Here is a 22,225-nt window from a genome sequence, read left to right as displayed (position 1 = left end):
TGTTTGTGTCCAATTTATACATTTCAAGAAAATTTTGTGAAAGTAAACTCTAATAAGCTTTTGTAAAGACCTTTTGTAAAGAAAAAAAATATATATATATATATCTATATATACATATATATATATATGTATATATATATATATATATATATATATATATATAAAAGAACTCCATCAACCAAACTTTCTTCTGAGTTTGATTTCCAGCAGCTGCTGCAGACACAATCATGAGGTGAATCAAGGGTCACAGCAGAAAGAGACAGAAAGTGCAGGTATGAACATGCCCCGGACAAAATATGTACTGCTGCTGCTGGGTGTACATGACTGTATGTGTGTGTGTGTGTGTCCTGAGTGTAGCCTTCATATTTACTTATGCCTCCATGTTCTTTTAAGGACATTCTCCTTGTGTTTTCTGTGTGTGATTGACAATGACAAACAGAGCAGCTCAGTGTTTCTGTAGTGAACGAGCTCCTTCGATTGGCTCAAATAACGACAGGGAAAAGCTGCAGCAGCTGCTGCTGCAGTAACTGCAGTATTCAGAGGAGCACCTACAGTGAGTGCTATCACACTGATGCGCTGGACTCTCTCTCTCTCTCTCCCTTCCATACTCGTATAAAGACCCAGTGTTTCTCCAATAATGCGCCACTTCAAGAACATAATAAGAAGAGGGATGTGGATGTGAGTGGAAGTGGAGGGAGGGAGGGAAGAGAACAGGAACAAGGGAGTGAAAATGATGTTCATGTTTTGTCACGTACAGATCCACATACCTTCAGCTTCATAAATGACAAGGAAGCAGACAAAGCTGTTTGAGCTACAGTGATTATTTCTCACTCCTGCCACGTCGTGTTCAGCATCACGTCTTCTGGGCATTGCTGTGTTTGTTATTAACTGTTTATGGATTCATTTTCCACTTCTGTCCTGAGGAGAACACCATCAAGTCTTTGTCGGACACTTTTGAAGCACATTTGTTTTTTTCATGGACATCACAGATCACACAAATGTCCAAATTATGGGACAAAAAGACGTCACCCGGACACTTTATGGTTAGCACATAACAAAGAAGCATGGACCCGGGCATCATGAGGCACCGAAAGATTCCCACACCTAATCTACATCAAACCTGTAAATCAAACTTGGCCAATTATCCACAAACTCTGAAAATGGTACGTCTATGGCATCACAAATCATGTCCTATAAAAGCCTTACTATTATAACGAGAATGAAAAACAGCATTATGAACAAAAGCCATAAAACAAGCGAAAACAAAGTTGTTGTTCCTGATCGTATTGAAAATAGAATTCTTAGCAGTCCTCATATAACACTCATCCATCCACCCTGCCCTTCTTTGTACGTGGGTTTTGAGCATCACAGTGATATTTGTCACTTAGATGTTTTTTGGCATTTGCTGAAAAGACTGAGGCGTTTCTCGAGGGAACAGTCTCATTAGTTCTCAGCTGGTGATGACAAAGTGCTGCCAGGTGTGTTTTCTGGCTGCTGCCTCTGAGGCTCAAGTTTATTAAAGTGTGTGGAAAAGAGTTTTCTCTGTGAGGACAACCACTCTGCCCCCATCATTGAATGATTCCTTGTTATCAATCACTGGAAAAAAACATTTCCCTTTAATCTGTTTACGCCTCAAACTAAATGGAAAAATCCAAAGTCTGGAGTCCAAGACTCATCGTGTCAACATTAACTAGACATGAACGAGAAACGTTGTGGAATCAGCTGTTTTGAGCGTGTTTAGAGGATTTAGCTTAGCTTTAGCTGCTGAAATTCCCGCAAGCTCAACACAATAAACACACACCTGAGCGAAGTCTTCACGCCATGAACCACTGACATCATTGTAAACACAGTGATTGGTGCCATAAAAGCAAAACGTGGATAATAATTACCCTGCCAAAAAAAGGATACACTGTGTAACCTTTTAGAAAAAAAAAAAAAAAGATTTATGTGTGTTGTGTGGCTAAACTTAACTCAGACCTAATACGGTTACAACTATTGACAGGTAACCCCTTATTAAGAATGTGTTAATAAAAAAATGAAGCTATTTTTATGTTTTAAACCAACATCAGTCCTTATATTTTCAATATACTTCACGCAAACTGGTTTATTATTGCAGTCTGGTATATGTGAAAGATTGGCTTGTTTATATGCATTATTTATTTGAATCGCTTTCATGAGCACATTTTTGTGCGTAGGTGTGTTAGTGTGAGTATTTTTGTTGTTGTGTTGTTTACAATAAACCAGGGGTTTCAAACGTATGGCCCGTGGTCCAGAACTGACCCATAATTTTTCAGTTCCAGATACCTGTGTCTAAATGTTTTGTGCCTTTGTGGATCCACTGTGGTCTGTAAGTTGTAATGCACATGTGTAAATGGTAAACTTAGACATTAAATTGTTGAAATTGCACTTGTTTTTCCTCAAGAAATTTTAGGTTGTTCATAATATGTTTTGTAAAAATGTGGGGGCCCTGTTGTTTATAGGTTATTATGCTATTATTTTACTGGTCTGGCCCACTTGAGATCAAATTGCACTGTATGTGGCCCCTGAACTAAAGAGAGTTTGACACTGCTGCAATAGACAATTGAAAACATTCGAAAATGCACAACCTGGCATACATTTTGTAATAATATGCATGAAGAATTGATCAAATATTATAGAAATTAAAAGCCAAAAAGCACAAAAATGTGTCTCAGTGTGTTTATGGATTGAGGAACTTTTCTGACATTTTCTGTAGTTAATTATGGAGATCAAATCCTGGTCCAAATGAGGAAGAACCTGATTAGGTTTAGGCCTGAGATTTGAATTGCGTTATTGGTTAACGTAAGGGATAAGGCTTTGTGTAGGCAATGCAGTGTCCTAAGAAGAATAGCTGGGCAAACATGTGAGTGTGTGTGTGTGTGTGTGTGTGTGTGTGAATGTTTGACTTTGATCGTGCCTGAGGTGAGCAAACACATTTAAGTCTGCTCTCCTCCGTTTGCCCTCCAGACCTGAGCTAAAAGGCCTCTGCTGCGTTTAATTCACATTCTCTGATCACGGTGTTTTATTGTCACAAATCAAAATGCCACTGTATCAATATTATATTATAAGTCCATGTGCTTTGGCTTCCCTGGACTCGTTTGTGGTGGTTGAAGGTCTCAGTCAGAGAGGGTGAAGCTGACGTGCTGAGCGAGCTGTAATCCAGTCCAATAAAGTTAAATAGTAACAACAGTCGGGTGATTACCACACTTCAGTCAGTGACCACATAATATGGCGCTGTTACTGTAAGTATGTATGAAGATGTTTATGATACGAGCAGATTTTGCAGATTAGTATTAAAAGTTCAGTGTTTGTGTGTTTATTTTAAAAAGCAACAGGTGAAGTCATGATTTTATAGAGTGTCAGAGAGGATTACTGGCTACATTTTATCATACGGTATATAAAGGTTTTCTTATGCTTTGCTTGACATAAAGTGGAAATTAGAAGAGGCATCTTCTCCCTCCTGTCAGAGTTTTGAAATCCTAAAGCGTTTTGTCTCTATCACATGATTTATTCATCTATTCATTACAGTTGCTGTGAGATTTCGCCAGTCATTTTCCAGCTGACAGGTGACATAGACATATGAAATAATCAGTGATTAGACTCGCTCTCTCGTCTCTGGCTTTCATTAATGATGTATGAAACACTGTGGTGCTCGGCTCTCCAGAGAAGGATTGGCAGCAGTGGCGGCTGGTGCTAAAAAATGTTTGGGGTGCGGCGAATTTTAATGAAAAGAGGAAGGAAAGCAGTACACAGCTGACGCAGATCGAAGTGGTGATCGATTAAAGATCAGGCATGATGATCGCTGTTTGGAGAGAGAGAGAGACAGACAGAGAGAGAGAGAGAGAAACACACACACACGCATAGGAAGAAAGAGAGAAACACACAGTTAGAGGTTTATGCCACAGTTGCCCTAAATTAACAGCATTGGTAATTATCGAAATATTTTTTTATGATTGTGATAGTTACTGGTTAATACACCAGTATGTAGAAACTCTAACAGAAATTATATTTTTAATGCTAAAATATAATTATATTGTTATCCATGAATTTCTATTTTTGCAAAAAACACAGAAAAAATATTAAAGCACATTATTATTTTTATTATGACTTGATTAAGATGTCAAATGATAGTTATCTACTTTCATTCCTGAACAGATTTGGGTATAAAAAGGTGAATTCAGTTTTGTGTGTTACTTTTCAAGCATTAACTTATTTCACAAATACTGTTTCTTTTCATTTACACACAAACTGGAGAAGCTGAAGCCAAGACAATCCAAGAAAAACTTAAATAGAGTTTGAACCCTGACTTTGAAACTCGCTACTGCTGCTGCTGCTGCTGCTGCTGCTGCTGCTGCTGCTGCTGCTGCTGCTGCTGCTGCTGCTGCTGCTGCTGCTGCTGCTGCTGCTGCTCTCTAACCATTACACCACGACTCTCCGATTGTCTCCCCGTCTCCGTCTCACCGTAAATGCCACTCCTCCAGCTGTAGTATGGAACATGCTAGGACACTCAGTCCCCTGGTTATACGTGGCACAGAGATGGGGAAGTGGAGATAAAAATAATTTTTGCAGCCCAATCCATCTGATGATAAGAGTTCTCCTTTGCTGTTACCATGGCAACCAGGAACAGGAAGGAAGTGGATTTGTTGCCGAGCTCAGCAGGACCAGGGCAAACAGAAACTAGGAATAAATGATTACAGGTTGTTGAAGACGCCTGTGTTTTTGTGTTGCATTAAAACACAACACAACCGTTGCAAAGCGATTGTGAGTGGAAAGTCTCCAGTTAGTGAATCCCTTTTATTAGTATAGTAGGATGTTGCGGTGAGTGGTGGTGGTGTGCTCTTATCACTGTGCTCTGGACTCTAACCAGAGTCTTATCTGACCTCATTTGATTATCTAATCAGCCTCTGTAAACTACCACTGACCTAAACTGCACTCTGCTGAACCCAGATCACCTGAACTGAGACCACGTCCAGACGGAAACGGCACGATACGTAAACGATCTTCTTTTCTTTTCAGGAAATATCTCCGTCCACGTCCCAGAGACAGAATGAAACAAGCCAGTGGGAAAGAAAGGGAAGTAATGTCTGTTTGTTTAAGTTTAAGGTTCTTGTCGTTTTCGTATAAATATTAAGCGACGAATCTAGCAACTTTCTGTCATAAACCTAAATACTTTACGAGAATGCACAAATCTGTGGAACAAGTGAGATCCATCTAACTGACACTGTGCCCTGATTTGGACCATCCTGAGTAGTCTTGTGTTCTGTTTCCTGTTTTATTTTGAAATGATTACCATTGCCTCTCGTTTTCAGTGTCTGCTTCCTGTAAAGTTTCCTTCCTCTGTGATTACCTGCCCCGCCCTAATGTGTTTCACCTGTTTATCGTTATCTCCACCTGTGTATTTAGCACTGCTGTTTCTCATGTCTGTTGCCAGTTAGTCTTGTCTGCTGACCACTAAGTTACTAGTGGCCTTTTGACCTGTTTTGTGTTTTTGTATCTTTTGTTGCCTTGTGCTTTTTTGAAAACCAGTTTTAGTTCAAGACCAGTCAAAGGTGTTTTCCTCTTCAATCAGAGACTGTTGTCGAGTCATGCTTTTGAGTCCACATCCAGTGATTGTTCAGCCTGATATTCAGGGTCCCCAGTTAAAATGCACCGACTGTACCAGCGTTTATTTGAATATCAATACGAATTTCTGTTTCCTGATCAGCTGCAATGCTGCGGCAGAAGTTTCAACATACATGTAGAGACGCGGCGTTCACTGGCTTTGGTCACCAATAGTCAACAATACACACACACACACACACACACATATAGACATTAGTGGGGACCAAAGCAGGTGAATGTTGCTGTGTGTCAGTGTTACAGAATATAGAGAAGCCACGTTTTCACCATGTCAGTGGAAGTTTGACAACAAACTGTCATGACCTTGATATCAGCCTCAGAGTCTGCTCTTCTTTCTGTTCTCACTTTCATTTCCTCAACTTCAAGAGAGCAGAGATTTATCAGTGTGTTTTCACATTAGGTAAGACCAAGATTATAATAGTTTGGAATTTTTTTTACTTTTAATTTAGTTTTAATTAGTTTTTAGAGTGGGTTTGCTAGTTTTTTTATTAGTTTTTATTTATTTGTAAATGCTCAGTTAGTTTAGTCTTTTTATAATATGGAGTATGTGAGATGCAAAAAAGGTCATAATAAGTATTGTGTGTCATAAAAAAGATGCCATTTTAAAAATGTATGAGGACACGTGAACAACCATCTCTGAAACAAATATAACACCCTACAAGAAATTAGCCTGAAGTGCAAACTGTGCATCATACTGCTGAGGTTGGGTGCAGTTAATGTGCCAGGTAAAAGAAAAATATAGCCAACAGACTGAAGACACACATGAACATAACAACATAAATAATAATAAACATCACATTGCTTGTGGGGCCACACGGTGGTGTAGTGGTTAGCACTATCGCCTTGCAGTGAGAAGACCCGGGTTCGAGCCCCGGTTGGAACAAGGGCCTTTCTGCATGGAGTTTGCATGTTCTCCCCGTGTGTGCGTGGGTTCTCTCCGGGTTCTCCGGCTTCCTCCCACAGTCCAAAAAACATGCAATGTGGGGATAGGTGAATTGGACACTCCAAATTGACCATAGGAGTGAGTGTGAGAGTGAATGGTTGTTCGTCTCTATCTGTGTGTGGCCCTGCGATGGACTGGCGAACTGTCCAGGGTGTACCCCGCCTATCGCCCGATGTAGCTGAGATTGGCACAGCACCCCCCGCGACCCTCTGGTGGAGGATAAAGCGGTGACTGACTGACATTGCTTGTGAGCCAGGAGTCTCAGGGAGATTAATCTGAACAATAAACCCAATACAAGACGAAAGGTTTGACTATGACATAAATTTATAAAGACTAAGCAAATTTTCATTATCGTTTTTTTCTTAAACTCCAGTTTCTGTTTTTACTTCAGCTAACAAAAATGTTTTTTTTATTTTTGTTTTGTTAACTATCATAACCTTGGGTAAGACACATAAGACAAAGGCTGTGTAGGAGTGGCTGCACTTACTCATGAGTGAAAAGGTAAACTGCTGATAAAGTGCAATGAGGGTTGTTATTTGACAGCATTTGAGGTGTCATGGTAACTATGGCTCCAGTCTGTCAAAGAGCCAGATTCTAGACATGCATGCTGTATGTGTGTCTCTCTGCCACTATTTTTCTAACGTGTTATAACGTGTGAAGATGAGAAACTCTGCATTTTGCTTTACACGCACTTTACAAACAGCATTATGACGTAGGAAGTGTGATTTTTACCTCGACACGTGCAAAGCATGCCTGTGACAGAGACACACTTCGCCTTTGAAGGTTTGAGCTCCATGAATTAGAGAGGATTTCAAGAGTGTGTGTGTGTGAAGCTGGAGCCTCGGAGAGCTGAGAGCATTGATACGGTAACTGTGTGAAAAGTACTGGTCGAAAATGCACTCAAGTTAAAGTACCTTGTATAAAATGTACTCAGTGTAAAAGTGACTTATTTACTTTTTTAACAAGGTTGGGGTTCTTTCTCTTGTCATGCAAAAAGGACAAGGGGGACACACACCTCACATGATTTGTTTTTAATTAAAGACAAACCTTTACACATTAAAGTGCTGACAAAATAAAATATGTAAACACATAATGGGTTAAAGGTCACAAATGTTTTAACATTCTCACTCACTCAGGGACCTTAATTAGCACCAATTCACCTGTCCTCATCATTCATTCACCTGTCCTCATCACTCACCTGTCCTCATCATTCATTCAACTGTCCTCATCATTCACCTGTCCTCATCAATCACCTGCCCTCGTCACTCAACTGTCCTCATCATTCATTCACCTGTCCTCATCACTCACCTGTCCTCATCATTCATTCACCTGTCCTCATTAATTCACCTGTCCTCATCATTCACCTGTCCTCATCATTCATTCACCTGTCCTCATCACTCACCTATCCTCATCATTCACTCACCTGTCCTCATCATTCATTCACCTATCCTCATCATTCATTCACCTATCCTCATCATTCACCTGTCCTCATGTTTACCCTGTCCTCATTGTTCATTCACTGCCAAAGTTTCCGCTGCATGGTTTTTATTTTATTGCATTATTATTTTTTATTAATTGAGGCCATTTTTTTACTCAGTAACAGATGTGATTTAAAACGTAGTGCAGTACAGTACTTAAAAAAACATACTTATTGAGTAAAAGTACAATTACAAATTTTAAAAATGACTTAAAAAAGTACAAGTACAAAAAAACAGTAACTTGAGTAAATGTAATTTATTACTTTCCACCTCTGATAATACGATCAAAATTATTATGATCGTATCATCAGAAACTGAACCGGGGAAGAGTTTAAATGACATTTAATTACCAAGTGAAGAAAAAAAAGTGGAGCTCAGCAGCAACACACTTAACACCACCCGTCCTCCCCAGAGGAGTTACTCTCTGACAGAGTTCATTTGGCCTGGGCAGCTCCTCTTGTTTGGGTTGAAAGGAGCTCATAGAGTGCACTGCTCCCCGAGAGAATAAAGATTTAAGGAACTACTCTCTAAGCCTCCAATAAGCACTTGTCCCTCTTGTGCTGAAGCTGAGAAAGGTTCTCTCTCATGGCCTAAATCTTTAACTCCATATTTTCCTACTTGTACAAAGGTTTGAACTACATGTCATTGTGTTATATAATGTGACAGGATTCCCTGTAAAGGAGACGTCTTACACAAAAGGAAAATGACTTCAAATGAGTGCAGTCTTCCCTCATTATTTTTAAGATTTAACATTAGTTTAGTTGGCTACTTTACACAGGTCCACACAGAGAGTTAAGAATCATGCTTACTGAATAAATGTAAACTTACACTTTTGTGTAACACAGAAGTCTGGGTGGCTTTTCTCTCTCTCAATGGAGCGAAGGGCTCAGAATGACATGATTTTTTCAGTGAAGGACAAATACAGTTAATGTGAATGGACAGTCAACCAATTTACCAATTATAGCAAAGCCAATGTATCTGAGGATTTTTAAAAGGACTACATATAGAGTTACAAAGTGTAGGATAAAGAGATTTTGTATTTGTTATTAATATGTTGAGGACTAAAGTTTAAAAAATCTCTTCTTGTGATGGAACAATATTGACTTCTCTCAATGATAGTCCTGATGGTGGAGATGAACCTGTTAGAGAAGTCATAAACTGCTGACTGAGCTCACACTTTCCCCCCGGAGGAGGATAAAAATGCAACTCCCTCTTTTGTTTGATTGAGGCCGTTCTAGTGATGCTGCAGGGATGTCAGTGCAGAGGAGCCCTGCAAGAAAAGTTCAGCCTCTCATTCAGCTGTGGCCAAATATCAAAGGTTCAAGCAGATTTGGTTTCCAATCCCATTTCTCATTTCTAACCCCACACGTTTGAACTAAGTTACAAGGGGTAGCGGTTACTGTAAATCAATCAGAGGCTGGCAACACATTTTAGTATCCGCTCAGCTCGCTTGGAAGCTCGCCAGAGCAGGTACACAAGAACTGTACACAAGTGTACTCGAACTGTGTAGTGGAAAGTGCCATAAGAAATCGTCTTCAGATAAACCCTGATCACCTTACTTGGAGTCAGCTCAGTTAATCTGGTCAAAAAAATCTTATTTTGAAGGTCCCAATCCAATCTGATCCAACTTTATTTATAAAATACTTTAAAAACGACAACCACTGGAACAGAGTGTAGTACATCAGAGGTAAGTAAAATATAAAGACTTAAGATCTAACAGACCTAAGACCAGTAAAGTGTAAATAAATAATAAAACAATAAAATACTGTAGAGTATAAAAACACAAATAAACAAGTCATACAATAAAACTATAAGAAAGATAAAGCCAACGTCTCAACCACAACCTCAGAGACTGGGCAGGAGTGTAAGGACGAAGCAGCTCAAGACCATTTAAGGATTTAAAAACAAATAAAATCATTTTAAAATGAGGTTAAGTTAAGTTAGCCTTTACTTTTACACACCTACAAAACAGAGGAGTAGAGCAAAGTTGTGAGACGAAGGTTGAAAATGGGATTGAGCCCTTGGGGTGAACAGGGTAACCTGTGAAAGTGTAAAATTAAATCAGTAGAGTTTTAATAACCAGCGAGAATCAAACATTAGTCAAATAATGAATCGGAATCACCTCAAGTTCAATTTCCATCTTATCAAACATGGCGTTTGTTGTTAGACTGAGCGAACGTGCATGTCAAGTACTTTATTACGGAGGCGTACATGCATTTTCAAATCAGCGGGATGTGGGCTCCTCGGCTGGTTCAAAATAATCATGAATGTTCTCTCCATATTGTAATCTCATTATGTGTTCACAGGGTGTTCCTGTTTCATTCAAACAGGCTTAATTGTCTCTGTAGCTAATTCATTCCAGGTCTCTCTTTCTTTTTCATTCATCCAGCTCGTTACATAGTCCTCTCTCGCTCTTTTACATTCCCCCCCCCCCAATCTGGTGTCCCTGTCTTCTCTAATCACCCCGTGACTCTTTGCTCCTCTCTGACTCACTTCATTAGTGTCCGTTATCTGTGGGGAGAGCTGAAGATGCAGCGTTCAGGATGTCAACAAGTCATTTCCTGCAGGAGTTACAGGAGACTGTGTGTGTGTGTGTGTGTGTGTGTGTCGATGCTACTAATGAGCTACAAATCCCCTGGTTGTGTTGCTGCTACTTATTGGGATTTACAGCACAGCAGCTGAAATGTCTTCATCTGCACACACACACATACACACGTGTGCACGCTCGCACACAGATTAATTTCTATCGCTACACTGAGTGGAATCCCTTTAAATAGAGGAGGGATTCCTGCACTATAAGAAATAGCTCGATAAATGACGACGGCTAAATATAGGCCCGGGTAGAATGTTTTAAATCTGTGAGGCCATTTGATTCCTTAAATGTTTAATGAGTGCACTGTCTTGAAACGCAGACAGCAAGAAAACGATTGTGCATCATTATTAGTCTTCAATTACATGAGGAAGGATTAATATAGAAACAGGCTGACTGACTGTGGAGAAGTGAGCTGAGGTGCAGTTCAAATGAATGCTGTTGTGGTCCAAGTGGTGAATATCTGTTTTCACCTCAGTTGACCTGGGTTGAGTTTCAAGGCATGTCAGCTGATACGTCCAGCATTTCCTTTGTAAGGTCAGGAATACCACAATATCCCCCATAAAGTACACGACTGGGCTCTTGAGATGAAAACTCACATTCGTTTAATATTCACTATCCCCGACAAATAAGAGAGTCAGGGATAGTAAAGGAAATAAAAATCCTTGCTCGCAACGGAACTGCTAGAAAAAAGTTTTTCTCATTTGTGTCATTTGCTCGCTAAATTATGGAAACTTGAACTTCCCCAACTCATTTGCAGACACGTCACCTGTGATGAGCTGTCACATGCAGTTTGATGACAATTGGCCTCGGCTGCAGACTGTCTGTGTATTATGGCGTTTTTCCATTATATAGTACTGCCTCGCCTCACCTCGCCTCGCCTGTTATCATTTGATAACACATGTTGATTGTTTGTGGGGCTGAACCAAACCTAACCAATCATGCATTAGATTTTTTGAGAGTTGAGGTTCATGAAATGGTCTCTGGCACCTCTGTTCACAGGAGCAGCATGTGACAGGATCAAGGCTCACCCTGTCAGCTAACGAGCTCCACACATCTGACACATGCTGCTTTCGGAGCCGAAGACGGATCATTATCGAAGGAGACGAGAGGAAGGATTGTCAGAAACTGTTGTGCAATCACAATTATCATGGGAGCATTTAAGGCAATGAAGTATACAGTAGTATCGCCACAGTCGCTGTACGATGTCCTCTGATGATTATTACATTACATTACACTACACACCACCACGTCTGCTCCATTAAGAAATAAAACACATTGAACTATATGCAATAAAAATTTCTGAAACTTTCAATCATATCATAAAAATATTCTACAGAAGATGAGTTTTTTTTTTCTTTCAATCTTAAATAAAAAATGTGCTGAAAAAGAAGATGCAAGTTTGTGACCCAGTCCTGGAGATTGCATGTTCTCGACGTTGGAGGACTGTTGCTGTATGTACACACCTCGAGGGAGTAAGATTATGACAATATGACAAAGAGAAAATAGTCATATTTATTATTTCATGCTTAAGTACTTTTTTATGTCTTGATAGAAGCAGCAGTGAAACATAACAGGAAGTGTTGCTTAGTCACATGCTCTTGTTTTTTTAGCAGAACTGTCAGGACTGACTCTCTGTCTGTCTCTGATGACTTTTCTGACTGTGGGAAAATCTTGGCCTGGTCCTTGGCCCATGCCAGTAGCTTCCATCATGTGATCAGAGGCGAGAGATTCCCTACATATCAGACGACTCTGGTATCCACGTCCGCTTCCTGCGTTCTTGGACACAACCACAACACACACATACGCTGACACCTAAGCCTCTGTGTCCACTCTGCCTTTTCCTGTGCTAGTAGCCCGGTCCAGGTCCGAGCAGCTGCCAGCCAGATCAGGTTGCAGCACTCAGCCTGAAAATAGATGCTGTGACCATTAACATCCAACATGCTAACGAGCCAGCTTCCTGTTAAAGCCATGGCGGGCGTATGGGGTTACAGAGAGAGCAGAGGGACTATTTGTGGAGAAAAGAAAAGAAAAGAAAAGAAAAAAAGGAAAGGAAAGATTGACATTATTGTCTGGATGTTATTTTTTTTTTTAATTCTTGGTTGGAGCGTCTGTAATGATACCTAATTTTCACCAGGTATCACTCAGTTCTTATTAACCCTTAGTGCTCACGCGGCACGGCTCTGTACCGCAGGTGCACCCATTTTAATTTGCCGTGGGAATACACAACTCCTTATATGGGCATCCTGGGGGTGTGTGTTTATAGGTCTCATATTCAGACTTTAAAAAATGTGGGGTATTTTTTCGTCTTCTTATGTGTTGTTGAATCAAAGTTATGATTCATTTTATATCGCATTTTTTAGTCGTGATATAAAGTAACAATAATTGTGCAGAAGTCACAAAATAGACCACTTTTTTCTTTTCTTTTTGTTCGTAAAAACGAGTCATGTGACGTATTTCCAAATTTCACAAATTCAATCTGATTTTAAACATTACTTTTTGCTCGGGGGTGTTTATATAATTGATGAAAATTAAAATATATATATATAAATTCATCAGATTGCCTAGGTTGTACTGAAAAAAAGAATATAAGACACTCAATATTGCTCATTCTTATATCCTCTGTATTTACTGTATGTTTAAACACAGTAATGGAAAAAAGCAGCCTGTGTTCTAAGGGTTAATAATGATACTATGATCCATTCATTCATTCATTCCTTCATCATCAACCGCTTTATTGTCCACATGAGGGTTGCGGGGCTGCTGGTGCCAATCCCAACTAACATAGGGTGAAAGGTGGGGCACAAGTACAACCATTTCATGCACACGTGTGTGCTAACTCCACAGTTGCAGGTCCATTAACAATAATAATAATTATGTCATACCAGTATCTTTTCTCATTTTAACATTTAAATGTTTTGTGCTTTGTAAAATACATACATATTAGTATGTATGATTTTCGTCAAAATAAATTGAGACATAATGTACAATAGTCAGCTCTCAGCTGGTCGAGTCAGCGGGTGAAAATTAGTAATGTTTGAGTCAGAGTCATTTTCAGTCTGGGGTTCAGGAGGGAAAAAAAAAAGCCTCTTATCTGGTGAGTAGGTGTTCAGGCCTATTTCTGGTTGAAGTGCCAGCAGACAAGCTCAAGTGTTTCCTCTGTGTTTTTCACACACACACACACACACACACACACACGCACACTTATGAAATCCTTGAAAATCAACACTCAACACGATCTGAGAGGGTGAAGTATGATACACGCACGCACACACAAAAGCTGTCACCCAAATCACTATGGCAACTAGGCCACAGCACTACCAGCCTGGTGAGGAGTGTGAGTGTATATAGTTGTGAATTGTTGTTGGGTGTGTGTGTGTTGTGTGAACTGCTGTTGTAAACACAACCCACCCGGACAATCTGCTGAGCTCAAATGTGAACATCACAGTTAAAGACTTCAAACACTCAGGCTCCACTTTAAACCAGGTCTTGACTTTTGACCAGTAATTTGTTAGTGAGTGGCTCTTGATATTTAACCAAAGTGACAGAGGTGGTGAAATAAAAATGAGTCATGATGACTTTTCATCTGCGTATAGCACCATCGTCAGGCCAGACATCAGTCTGCATTTAGTGTGAATGAACAACAATGGAAAGTAAATCCATTTTCTCAAACACTCTTTTTATGTGAGGTTTATATGTCATGTCATGTTATCTTAATATTTATTTTACCTCCACTGCATTTAAAAAAACAACTATACTAACTAAACTTTTGACTTATATGTGTTAAATAGGTCTATACTCTGCCGTTTTTATGTCCTTGTATTCTCTGAGCACTTAGTTGTACACGTATGGGTACCAGCAGATTTCCCTCACACAACCTCAAGCAAGTTTCCATGGCAACGGTTTGTTGTTTCGTTTGACCCAAAAAAAGAACACTTCACCAACTGGACTGGAATGTGTTGTTACGGAGTGTACAGACTCGATGGACCTGATCTGACCCTTGGAGCTTCATTTCCAGAAAACTTGAAGATTAGATGTCACACCATTTAGTTTTGTCTTGTGTGGTACCCAGGTTCTCCGTATGTCCCTTCACTAAACAGGCTTCACTAAGTTGTGACCACTGTAAACATACACACATCACATCGTGTGCAGTCTAGTATAAAAGTACCTTAAAGGGATACTTGACTAAAAGTAAAAGAACCAGAAAATGACTGGTAGAAGTTTGGTAAAGGTAAAAGTAAGTGAGTAGTTAGGATTAAGCGATTGGAAGCTCAGATGTGTCCTTGAGCAAGCAACCCCAAGTTGCAGCGTGTGAATGGGTGAATGGCAAAACTGTAGTGTAAAGCAGCTCAACAAGACGAGAAAAGCTCTATATAAATACAGACCATTACCTTTGTGTCTTGTTCTCTCTCATCCATCCATGCCCCAGGGTCTGGTCTAACTATATTTTTACTTCCATTAGCTGGACTTCCCTGAGTTCATCACATTTGGTTCACAATGCAGCTACAGTACCAGGCTCTTAACAACTGGATGCATTAAGAGGAGGTGTCACATTACATCCATGTTGAAATGGACCACCACTCCAGAGTATTCCATGGCTGCTTGGGGATGATGTCTTTTGTACAGGAAAGACACCTGATGTAGGGTTAGGACTCTGATGAGTAGAGATGTATGCAGTTGATTTAATTCAAGACCATCAGGGTATTTCATTTTGAGAGCGTTATTTCTTCACTCCATGTTCAGTTGTTGTTACCGCTTTCCCTCCAAACCCTGTCCTCTCTTTCCAACAGCTCCCACTCATGTGCCAATTTGCTCTGCTTTGCTCAAAAGTGTTCTCTGCTCTCAGATGTACTGCTTCTCTACAAATGTCCTGGATCTGCCAGAGGAATCAAATTGAGGCACCGCTCATTTTAAACCTACTTTTTAAAGTTTCCGCTTTCTTCTATTTGAAGTATCTGTTGCTTTCTGTGCTATTACTGATATTAGGACTCATTTAGAAAATTGCCAAACAAATAAAGATATTAGACCATGTGATGTGATGCGTTATCTTCTTTCAACTGTCAGCATGTCTTTACACAGACAATGCAGATTAAACAGCAGTTTGGTTGTCTGTGGATCATTAAAAATAAAATGGGGTGAGAGTACTGGGTTTCAAGGGGCTCTCCCCTCTCTGCATTAATAATCCACAGGAGACCAATTCAACTCCAGACAGCAGGAAACTCACCCGTCTTCCTCTTTTTATTCACAGACTCTCCCTTTCTCTGTCTCTGTCTGTTCAGGTGTCCGTCTCACATATCTTTTACCTTTAGCACTCATGCACGGAGTGTGTGTGTGTGTGTGTGTGTGTGTGTGTGTGTGTGTGGGTGCTTGGGTTTGTTACCTCTTTCTGACCTTCTCTGACCTTGTCAGGAGTGTGTGTGTGTGTGTGTAAATGACCTCTAGACGAGACATCCTGTCTAGAGGTCAGCAGGGTGAGGTTAAGGATGTCTCAGGTTTGCTATCTAATTGGTTTAGCAGCTAAATTTAGCCGGAGGGTGGTGGTATATAGATTTTCTCTGACATATACATGTATGTTTTTTTCATTTTTGAGTCCTTAAAAGACGAGGTCATATTAAAAAATACAGTTAGTGCCTATCATTTAAATAGGAAATAGTGCTGACAAAACATTGCATTTATTAATAATTTATGAGGATATTCTGTCAATATGATGCATGTAGGAAATAATAATGCTTTTACTGGTAGTAGTAATAACATTAACAACTTTGTAACTGTAGTTGTAAAAGAGTCATAGCAGCATCACACAATTTAATTTGCTATATTCAGAGTAAACAGAATCAGTATCAGATTTTCATGGCATCGCACCTCACTGATTAATGCACAGAGAAAAACAATAACAACAGGGACTGAGGAAATGCTATCATCAACCCTAATGTAGCTGTAATGAGGAAAACAAATGCATAATTGTTACGATAAAATAATAAATAAATATATATGTATAAAAAGAGATGTTTAAAAGGAAAAAAACAGCCCAAAAGAATAAACAGAAATGATATACCAGTAGTTTAGTCATTAATGTATAAATAAAATAGACTGTAATTCCTTTAAAAACTTCAGCTTCCATGTGGATAATAATAAAAAAGAAACATTATTGTGGGGTTTTTGTTTATGCTGTTTGTTCTGTGACAGTGGTTCGAAGGCAAAACCTAATGATTTTATTCATTGTTAAAGGTAGTCATTCACTTTTAAAAAAAATACAAACTAATGTTATTTAAAAAAAAAACAAAAAACAAAACAACAACAACAAAACCTATGAAATGAAAAAGCTAACACAATATTTTAAGTTAAAAACACAGTGATGATGTGTTTTGTTGTCTGGACCATCTGGCTTCATGCTCCATTACTTTTTTATTAGTTCCACACAACAACAGCAACAACGACGAGGAAAGTTGCTGCTGTTGTTGACAAACACAGTGTCTGGCTTGAAGGTGCCCTGTCCTGTAACATCACACTGGACTGAAACAATGCAGAAAGAATGGATGAGCGAATGACATTAATGATTCATGGTCAGGGTATGGTTGTTGTCGGTTACTGGCAGAGTGCCTGATGTCCCTCCTGACCGTCTAAACGATGATGTCATGTTTTAGAGTATCGATTAAACTCTCTAACCCATCACTTGCCCCCCCCCCGCCCCCTTCTCTCCCGCTCTCTCTATCTCTTTTGCTCTCTGTGTTTGTCTCTTCACTTCTGCTTCCCTCATGCTACACTGACCTCATCAAGTCCATCATCAGAAACCAGATGCGACCACTAAAACAATAAAGCTCCCATTCTGCGAGTCATAAAACACATTATAATCAGATGGTCCATGCCAGGATCAATAATTTCCAGTCAGGCACAGCACCCTAGAAGGCAGTTTTGGATGCTGCAGCGGGGATGCAGAGGGGGATGAGAGGATTGATGGGGGCCAAGAGTTGTGTTACATCTAAAGTGCACCGGAGAATCGATAGTTTGTGGAAGCTTTGGCACCCACTCAGAGGTATGGGCTGGTCTCTCGTGGGATCTGCAGTACACAGACCTGCTCTACAAAACCGCTCTGGCAGATAAAGAATAGCTTGTGTTTCACCTTCAGTGTGAAATACAGCAGCATACTGTAGACCAAACGTGCACCTATAAAAAAAAAAACAAAAAAAAACTGGGTCATTTTGATGGAGAGTATTAAGTAGGGCAGGAAGTCCTCAGATGCTTTATTTAGGTAAAAGTAACAGCAAATTTACAGTGTTGAAATATTCACTGATAAGTGGGGGGTTATCCAGAAAATAGACAGGGAAAATACAAAAGTATGAGCAACAAAATGAAATATTAACAGAACCTTTTTATATGTTCCATTACAAAATAATTTGTTTTGTGTGTTTTGTGTGAGCTGCATAATTTGTCTTTTCCTGTGGATAACTGACTTTTTAATTCTGTTTTGTAAACTCATTGGAATCAGCAGTAAATACTGTAGTTCAAGTTCAGAATCAGACATTGACGGATAGAACCATAATAATCTCACATGACGCCATTACAAAATGTATGTTTAACCTGTGTAGTGCATATGAATAAACTACAGTATAACTGAAAAACATATAGTTAGTAAGTAAGACAAAAAAGGTTCAAATATTTTATATTATGTCACTTAATATAATTCTATGCAGACATTTTTAAGAGTTTGTAATATTCAATATAACCAGTTATTCTGTTGTAATTTCAACTATACCATATGTGATGTATTTTAAGAAACACATTTTTGTCATTATTGATGGAGGCACTAGGTGTTATTGATCCATAACTCCATAACAACCTTCATGTTTACAACCTAAAAGCTACATCTGCAGCATGACGGGAGGCTTTGACCAATCAGTTAAATGACCAGTGTTAGTCGTGGCCGACAGTTTCAGAGATGCACTTTCAGAGATGAGTGCATCTGACCACGCTCCTTTCTTTTCATAGCATTTTTATTTTTAGTCCGGCAGAAGGTGAGGGACATGACATCACACTTGGGAGGCGTGTTCTGGGTAACTCGTCAAGCAGATAAGGTTCACCTGGTGGTGTGTGAGAAGGAGGCGGAAACTCACACACACAAACACTCAATGTTGGTGTTGAGCGAGCAAAGCTGACATGCCTTTACACAAACTGCACTGAGAGACACGAGATTCATGAGAAGATGTCGAACCCAGGTGGCAACATCAACTAACCGGACAGATGCTACACAAATGCTGGTCATGCAATGGATAGTGATTCCCCTGCTGGTGGTGAGTTTCCACTCCACAGTCTTCCACAGTCAGGGCAAAAAGGTCACATGTCCATGCCCTTCAGAATAGCTTTTCTTACACCAAGCTAAAGTTAACTTAACATTTATTAGATAACATCAACAAAGCCACAATCTCAAATAATTTCCCCACAGATCCTGCCTACTGTGACGTAATTATATCACTTAAAGTCAGACTGTGTTGTCCGTTCGGGGTGGTAACCCATTGAACGGCCTATGTAACTCTTTTAAAACCCAATTGAAAAACTGGCTTGTGTCAAATCAGGACTGTACTTTAGCCTTTAGCCTGCATAGCTTTGTGCTCACCGGGATGAGAGACACTCGTATAGCAAATTCAACACGAGCAAACACGCTTCCATCAAAGTCGTGTAGCGTTAAGCCTTTTGCCGGCTTCAGGGGTTCATAGATGAAGGAAAGATGCAGATACACACCCAAAAGCAACGTAAATTTGAGTTTCCATTCTATTCCCTCTTTACATACTGTACTAATGAACTGTATGGGTGTGTATAAATGCACCAAACTGCTGTTGATCTGTACATTTTATCTGTGGGTTGTTGTTGTTTTTTATCTTTGCTCTAACATCTTTGGGGACAACAGATGGAACCTAACCTTTGGCCATAAAATGGTGTGTTTGAAATGTTCATTAACATGCACTGTCCCTTCCAGATAAACTATAAAATTGTAATAAAATTAAAATTTTTAACATGAGTATCTTATGCCATAGCTACATTAGGCAGTTAGTTTAGGGTCATAACAACTAATCTCTACATAAAAACGATTCTAGTCCAGCCCCGTTTAAAGTAACAGTCCAGTTTGGAAACACTTAAGTTGTGACTAAATTCAACCGTATGAAAGGCTGCAATAACTGGCCCTCAGTTATTCACCCACTCACTGTGAATGACTGAACCAGCAAGACAGACAATATACTGCAGCGCTTCTGTAATAGAGGGGTGACCATGAGTGGAACATAAAAGAATGAAAAAAGAAGCATCACGTGTTTGCGCCCAGATGGACCATGGCCTCAGGAACAGCATGTACCTCTGTGCTGCTGCTGCTGCTGCTGCTGCCTCCCTCACAATTTAACCCCAAAACAAACAATCATCTGCCTCTCAAGGTTTCATCCAGGGCAGTAGACAATGACAATTGCCAGCAATACTCTTTGCAGAATTCAGTAAAAAAAAAACATTATATTATATTGTATTATATTATATGCCTTACGCCCTATGTCAACTGGGATTGGCACCAGCGCTTCCCTTGAACCTAATGTGGAGGATAAAGCGGTAGAAGATGGATGAATGGATATTATATAGACCAACACTAGGCTAGATCTTGTATCGTGACTGGATTCACTCAGTCACGCTATGACTGTGCTTGCCATGTTCCCCAACATTAGGGCCAGGTCATACTTACCCCATTCCACATCTAGGTCAGTGTAGCAGTTCCACGCATGCATACTCAATCTCATGTTCCATTCCAGTAGCTACCATTTCTTACCAGGAGTTTGCCCCATTTCTATGTTCATGTGTATTCTTTGAGCTCTGACTTGTGAGGGTAAGGTTCATAGTAAGGTGAAGACTTTACTATTATTATAAAGAGACCTCTGTGCACATGCAGATTCGAAAACTATGACCCTGCCTTTCATCATCACCTGGATTTTACCATCACCTCCATCAGATACACAATATAGAATCATTTCATGACATTTATTAATATGTGTATAGGCCATCTCTGGCTTGGTATCAACCACAGGCCATCAAAGGTCAGTATGCAATATTTAGGAGGGTTTATTGGCAGAATTCAATATAATACCCGTGTGTTGGTTATTTTGAAGCAGCGAATTACTACAAGATTACTAAAGAACATATAGAAGACTTATTCTAAGGCTACAAAAACAAAACATGTTAAAGTTATCATATATAGGTATTTTAAATGTTTGCCAATAAACAGACTGAACCTTAAATCATCGTAATTCTGATGACACTGAGTTGATCCTCAGGAATCCCATGAAACATTTAAAGAACTATAGGGACTCCAGGAAGTATGTGCCCGCTGCAGGGAACAGGATGATTTAATCCAGAAGAGTGAAGTAATGCAATATTACACATACCAACTACTGTTAAACAACACCATCGACAAACAAAGCAACTCGAAACAGTCTCTTTTCTAACAAATCCCACATTTGTGAAGGTCTTTGTCTTCTCTGTCTTGATATGAACTGAGCTGCTGCTGAAGATCTGATTACCAGAGCGTTTAAGCTCCACAGAGCAGCACCGATCATGTGACTTTCCTCAGATCACTGTGTTTCACTTAGGATGTTTGGACACATCCAGCAAATCCTCTCCACCGCATTTGTGTGGTCGGATACTCAGAGGAGGTCAGATCAAAGAGCGTGCACATACACATGCAATACAGAGAGATACAGAGAGAGGGAGAGACGCGCAGCGCCTTCTTCATTCATAGTTGATCGATGCCGAGGAGATGTAAATCCTAGATTATAATCTTCCTTTGAAGTGGCTTCTTTCCTCTGATACCCTCGTTTTTTCTCTCAATCCCATTTCATTCCTCTGTCACCCCTCTCTCGGCTCTGAGGCCTTGTTTTGACTGAAGCAGTGATCGGATCCCATCTGCGTGTGTCCAGCATCCACTAGACGTTGTCTAGTCTTCCCTTCCACATGGATTTCTGTAGTAATAGGCCACGCCCCAGAAAGTAGTCAAAACAAAATAAACAAAATGATTGCTGATTTGTGGAGTGGAGCGTGTGGTCCATGCAGTTGTCTTCCAAGCTTTTAACATCATTTTTCTAAACCACTGTGTCAGTTGTTTAACGCACCTCCAAATAACTTCCGTCTCTCCGGATCTACGTCACTGTTGTCATCCGAGTCGCACTGCGAGTGACGCAGAGGACACTTTGAAATCCTATCCAAGATCCTATCCAAGACGTTCAGATTGAAACGGATCTCGGATCAGTGAAAATCCGATCTGGATCGCATTTGAAACCACCTCTGTATGTGGATTGATGTTCGTGTCTTCTATCCTTTTTCTTTTGTCTCATTTCTTCTCCAACTTGCTGCCTCATTCCCCTCAGCCCTCCCCTCCTTTCACCAAAGCTAGTTGAATGGTACATCAGTATGTACTGTATAACAGTAGATATCTAATGAATGAGAGATTTGCTAACACCCCCTCTCTCCTCTGCACGCAGTCTCTTTGATACACTCACACGGAGTGATCTGTGAGAGGGCATCAACGGGAATATTAATTCCACTGCGCTCAAG

Source organism: Solea solea, chromosome 6, assembly GCF_958295425.1.
Source record: "Solea solea chromosome 6, fSolSol10.1, whole genome shotgun sequence".
Lineage (NCBI taxonomy): Eukaryota > Metazoa > Chordata > Actinopteri > Pleuronectiformes > Soleidae > Solea > Solea solea.
The sequence above is the reverse complement of the archived record's forward strand: the minus strand, read 5'-3'. Positions refer to the sequence as shown.